Source organism: Camelina sativa, chromosome 10 (assembly GCF_000633955.1).
Source record: "Camelina sativa cultivar DH55 chromosome 10, Cs, whole genome shotgun sequence".
Classification (NCBI taxonomy): Eukaryota; Viridiplantae; Streptophyta; class Magnoliopsida; order Brassicales; family Brassicaceae; genus Camelina; species Camelina sativa.
In genome coordinates, this window is record NC_025694.1 from 12061448 (window position 1) to 12068106 (window position 6659).

Consider the following 6659-nt stretch of genomic DNA (forward strand, 5'->3'; position numbering starts at 1 on the left):
TTTTTTTTTTTTTTTTTTTTTTTTTTTTTTTTTTTTTTTTTTTTTTTTTTTTATGTGTATCTCTGTTTCATGTCCGGTTTCTATCTATCTACTCATGTGCTTATGCCTATATTAAATCTGGAGTTTTTTCTTATTCTTGATAACAACTTGCATTTTTTTGGTTCTTCTAATTTGCCCAGAAACTTGCACTTATCATGGATGCTGCACTGAATCAATCGAAGCAACAAGCGCTAGATTTGCATCATGTCGTCGTAGATAATCTAGAGTTACTACATACTTTTGCCGAGAATCATGCAACGACCATTGAACAACTCAATGGCGTCATCAACATCATGAACACCGTCGATGTGATCGCCAACGAAATCCTTAATCCACCGGCGAATCAGATGGAAGACACAGGCTCTTGCATCACCAAATAATTCCAGTTCAAGTCTTAATGCCACGACTGGGTTTAAGTTTTAAATTGTAGAGCAATTTTGCTTTTGGATTTGAGGGTCATTTGGTTTCTTATTATCGAGGAGGATTCATAGTACGTACTAGTGACATATATATATATATATATATATAACTTATTGATATCTTTTGTGAAAGCAAGATCAAATTTTTGGAGTTTGGATCCAATCGTTGCAAAGCAGTTACGAAGAAAATACTAAGGCATGGCGAAAAAAACAAAAAAAAATGTTAAAAATTTTCATGACTAATTAAACTAACTAGATTAAAAGCACGGGAAACAACAACTACAACAACAATAGTATGTTTTGTTTATGTATAATTCATGCACCTACAGTATTGTTTATTTAGTTCTATCTTATCGAAATATATTGAATGAATGTATTAAACATTGCTCTGTACTCTAATAGAAACAATCCCCAATTTAACCAAAATCGTGATATATAAGTTTCAAATATAACGAAAGACTAATTTGGGTCAGATATAACATCAACAAAATGAGTTTGTATAGTATAGTACAACCTCTATAAATTAATACTCGGTAAATTAATAACTTCTATAGATTAATAAATTTCTCCGGTCCCAAGTTAGAACTAGTGTAATTTTAGACATTATTCGATAAAATAATAAATTAATAATTTTTTTAAAAATCTCATGTAAAAATATGGTCCCATCAATATCATAAATTAATAATCAAATAAATTAGTATATATATATATCTAAGAAAATCTAGTGAAATATGAATCTATTGTTTTTTGTTCTTGAATTTGCATTCTTGTTGGAGAGCATCTCTAATCTTTCTGACCACATCAAAAACTTCTGATGTTGTCTTCTCAAATCGCATCCAAAAATTGTAGAGAGTTCTTGACGCGATAATTGTTTCCTTAGTGTAACTGGTTCTAAAGGTATCGTCATATCTTCTTCAACTTCATCATCACCTAGAAAAATAGTAGCAGCAATTTCTTATAAACTTTGAATTTCCGATAAAAAATTCTCTTCATAAATTAATATTTTATTAATTTATCGATAAATTAATTAATTATTAATTTATCGATAAATTAAAACCTCTATAAATTAATAAAATTTCATGATCCTGACCTTATTAATTTATAGAGGTTCTACTGTATATAGCAAAAAAGAAAAATTATGTCTAGAAATTTGAATATTGGTCTGTATAGACTCAACTTCTACTACTTAGACCATCAATACACTAACTTGTTTTAACATCTCTATCCTAAGAGATCATTAGGATTACATTTTATTTCTAAAGAAAACACTGTGTTCCTAATTAATCACTTTTCTAGTCTTTTCACACTTAATAAGAAAACACATTAGAAGTTCATTATGATTGCTTCAATTTTCTTTTGTGTTTTACAAATTTCATTTCATTTTCTTTTGCTCCATTGTTGACTTGATCAAACGTTATTCAAGCAATATGTTTAATAATAACATTTGGAACATTAGACGGTAAAATATATACTTAAGCAAAAAGAGATGGGGGGTAAAAATATGAGCTTGCAAGGCACATCCCTCTTCACGAAATGATAATTAAGCATAATATATGAATGTTCTAGCTGTTTTACCTTTATTTTTTGAGTACACATGACGAACTTGAGACATATATCTTAAGAATAAGAATAATTTTGGAAAGTTATGGGTCTGAAGATTAGATATATTAAAGAGTTTAGAATGGAGAACTCCATCGTTAATGTAGAAGTGAGAAAGAGGAAAAGAGAAGGCAATTTCAAGTCATACAAAATATAAAGGGGATAGATTGGAGGAGAGATTGTGGTCTTTTACTTTGAAATATCAATTTTTTTTTTCCAAAAGAGTTTTTTTTTTCATTTTTAAGTTTAATTAGGTATTAGCCCACGCTAAACACATGAAATATTAAATGATAATTATATTTGGATTACGGTAAAAATAATATAAAAAAAATGTATTTTGTTTCTTTTGAGATGTGAAAGAATGATATTTTGACCATAAAATCTCAAGATTACATATGACAATTATGTAAAGGTTAATTGTCAAATAAAGAAAAACTGAAAACCTACATTTTTATCAACCTTACTATATAATCTCTTTAAATTAATACTTACTATATATTAATATTTTTTTCAGGGTCCGAGTTGGATCGGTGTAAAAAATGACACAATTCGATAAAATAATAAGATAATACTTTTTAAAAAAAAATTATGCAAAAATATGATTATAAATATCATAAATTAATAATTATATTAAAAAAATTTAGTGAAATATGATTTTATTGTTGTTTGCCTATTCTTGAATTTGCATAATTGTAGGAATTCATCTATAATCTTTATCATTGCATCAAAAATTTTTTGTGTTGTTTTCTCAAACTGTATCCAAAAGTTGTGGTGCGTCATAGACACGATGGTTGTTTCTTTACGTGTAATTGGTTCTAAAGATACCACAATACATATTGGACTTCATCGTGAAGGATAGTAACAATTTCTTCTAAACTCTAAACTTCTAAACATTTATCATTTTCACTTGAATAATCTAGTAAACTATTGACATCTGTCATATTTTGATAGACGAAACTATAAATTAAGAAAAATTTATAAGAGTGTATATTATAACAAAGTATCTTATTTTTAAATTATTAATTTATCGATAAATTAAAACCTCTATAAATTAATAAAATTTTGTGGTCCAGATCTTATTAATTTAAAGATATTTTACTGTATTTGGTATCGTTATTTACCGTACCAAATTTAAAATAGATAAAAAGGTACAGAAAAAAATGGTATGAAATATTAATATAAATAATGATATACAAATCAAAATGTTTTTCATGACATAAGTGAATCTATGTTGATCATGTTTTTACATAGGTGAGAATTGAGCTTATTGTACAAAAACATCTGTAGCAAATATAAGATTGTATTATAGGAAAACTGAATTGAACAAAAATATCAAAAATTTGTAGAAAATGCCGAAAATGTTCTTTTTGTAAAATATCTTTTTGTTACTTTTCCCATATTAGTGTAGTTTTAAATAATTTTGAAGGACTAAAACCCATACAATATTGAAAATTAAGCCCATAACTAAAAGGCCCAAAAAAAACAACAGATCCACGATCAATCATCATTTAGGGTTGACAATCCAAAGTGGCAAAAAAAATTAGGCCTGGGCATTCGGATATCCGATCGGATTCGGATTTGGATTTGGATGTTCGGACGTAGAGATATAAAATCCGATCGGGTATTTTCTAATATCGGATCGGGTTCGAATTGGGTGTCTTCGGGTTCGGGTAATCTCGGGTTACCCGAAGTCATAAAAAAAAAAAATCTATCTTGAAAAAAAAAAAAAAACTTTCTATCTTCCTCTTGTTGTCTCCTTCTTTATCTCTCTTTTTCAACAAAAAAAACCCTAGATTTGTTTATCCATGACCACTACTTCAAAAATTAAATCCTTCAAATTTCCTACCAAATCTAATATTTATAGTAAATTATATGATATGATTCATATTTATCTTCCAACCTCACTCACTCTTCAAACCCCACAAACTATATTTTTTTCTTGTAGATTTGCTTGTCATGTTTTTACTAAAATTGATCTGGGTAATAAAAAAAATAAAACAATTATGGGTTCTGTTGATTAAGAAAGAAAAAAATAAATCAATTTTAGAATACATAATTATATATATATAAATAATTAACGTTTTCATAGTATGACATAAAACTAAGGTGGTAAAATGATTTATGATAAACTTGTAAATGCCTAAGGTATTGGGTTCAAACCCACTTAGATGTATTTTTGTATTTATTTCGGGTTAGTTCGGATATCCGAATTTCAAAGAAACTAAGGGTCCGAATGGTAACTGCGGTTTTAATGGTGCGGGAAAAAAAATTTGTTAGTGCGGTACGGTTCAACTGCGGTACGTGCGGGACAAATGTATTTGCGGGACAAGTGCGGTTATTCCAAAATAAGCGGTACAAAATAATGTTTGATTGGTGAAAAAAATAACTGCGGTTCACAATAAAATTATATATATGTATAGATTTTGTTGTTATTAAAATAATTATATGAATAAAGTTATTAAAATAGTTATTAACTAGTAAAAATATAGATAATTAAAATAATTGTAAATTATAATATTCTTTGCGTTAATAAAAAATTATTTTGAATCTTAAATATCCAAATTTACTTAAACTAAAAATTTATGAAATCATTTAACAAAATTTTAAATTAAAACAAATTTAACACAGAGAAATTTGTTGATATATAGAATGTTGATTAGTTATTTTCAAATCATAAGTTAAAATAAACATAAATAAATATTTTGTTTATTCAGATGCGTTTTTTAAAACAACCCGCTGCATAATTGAAGGATCAAAAACCAAACGCGGCCATGAGTTATTATACTCGTTAGAAAAACACAAATGAATCATTTTTTACTTTATGGAAAAACGCAAACAACTGAATAATAATGGTGAATGGTGACTATGTGCGTTATTCATATTTTTTTTTGCCAATACCGCAAATTATATGCTTCCATTCAGGGCCTAAATCCGATCGGATATTTAGTACTATCTGAATCTGAACCGAACTGCTTATTTCGGATTGGATTCGGGTTCGGGTTTTGGATTCGGTTAAAATGTTCATGCCTACAAAAAATCATCTTTTAGAGAGTCGAGAGATAGAGAAAGAAGAGATCAGTATCGTCGCTTCCCCGAATCGTTCTCCTCCGGCGTGAATTTCGCAAAGGTAATATTATTATTTACTTATTCTGCTTTCCACGTTTTATTTTTCTTCTTATTCGTAATATTTTTTTTCTCAAATTCTTTCCTCTATCGATTTATTGTGATTTCTTTTTTTTTTTCTTTTTTTTTTTTGTTTTGGTCGTCTGTGATTTCTTCTTATGGAGTGAAATTTTCATTTATTTTTTTTCTCAAACAATTTCATTGAATATCCCAGAAACGTTTCTTTTAGAGAAATTTACTCAAACAACACTTAACTAATACTCTGTGTTTGCTTTTTTGTTTTTGTTTTGTCCTCTTCAGATCTATTCCATGTTTATCACGATTCTCATATAAACTTAACCCCAAAACAAAAAGGAAGTTTCAGATAATTTTTACTGATCTAACAAATGATACTCTTACCCACTTCCATTTAGTTTTACAGATAGAGATATAGATCTAAACAATTTTGGAACTCGGAACCGTTTAAGATCGATCGATTGATTTTAAGAAATAAGGATTTCCTTTTTTTATTTATTATTTATTGTTAAACCAATTGAATAATCCTATAAAATATAACTAATAAATGTCTGTGGTTTTGAACTTCTTCTTATGATGATGATGACATGAAGGTTGTGCATTTTTGGCAAGAATGGCGGAGCAGGAACTGAACCAATTGAGAGGGGTAGCAACGGCAGCAGTAGATGCCTTCACTGACTTTAGGCACGCTCAGATTTAGGAGTACATTGAAGGAGTAAGTATTCTGTATTCGGATTCATTCATTCTTGTGACTTCGGAATACTTACTAATAATAATAATTTTGGTTTGGTTTGGAAGGAGAATAATTTCCAGAATGTTGAGTTTGCCATCAACAAACTGACAACCATCCTTAATATCACCAATCCTAATCATTATAACGGACAGATTCCTCCAGAGAATTTGAACCAAGATGAATTGAACGAAGTGAGAGTTGTAGCAACAAATGCACTCAATTTTTTCAGAACTAGGATTCCATTAATTTTAAACTCCATCAATGCGGTGAGACATTTTTTCTTTTTTTTGCTTTTAATTTCAATTTTTTTTTTTGTTTTTAACACTTTTGACTCTAATAATTTTGACTTTAATTTCATTTTATTTATTTATTTATTGTGTGTGTTTGTAGTTGAATAATAATATGCATGACCTTCAGGCTGCCATCATCCTACTCAATCTAATCAACGCTGCTATTACCAATCCGGCTCTAATTGCCCCGCCGCCGCCGCCTAATGATGTGTAGCAGCAGCTGAAAATAGGAGGATTACCACGAGATGATGGAGTCTATCTTTATTTATTTTTGTTAGTATAAAAAAAACATTTTGGGCTAGCTTTTGTTTATTTATTTGTTTGCTTGCTTGATGTGGACCTGGTACGGTTAAATAATGAAAATAGATCGAAGCGTTTATTTATTTTATCCATCTACTAATGTAATCTAGTATACTAATTTACAGGAGGAGGATTTTATAA

General features: G+C 28.6%; 1 long non-coding RNA gene across 1 annotated transcript; it reads left to right on the top strand.

Annotated features, from left to right (window-relative positions):
* On the top strand, positions 5119-6659 carry LOC104718598. Its single transcript, XR_002033654.1, has 4 exons — positions 5119-5184; positions 5789-5910; positions 5994-6194; positions 6319-6659. It is a non-coding gene; the product is annotated as an uncharacterized LOC104718598 (long non-coding RNA).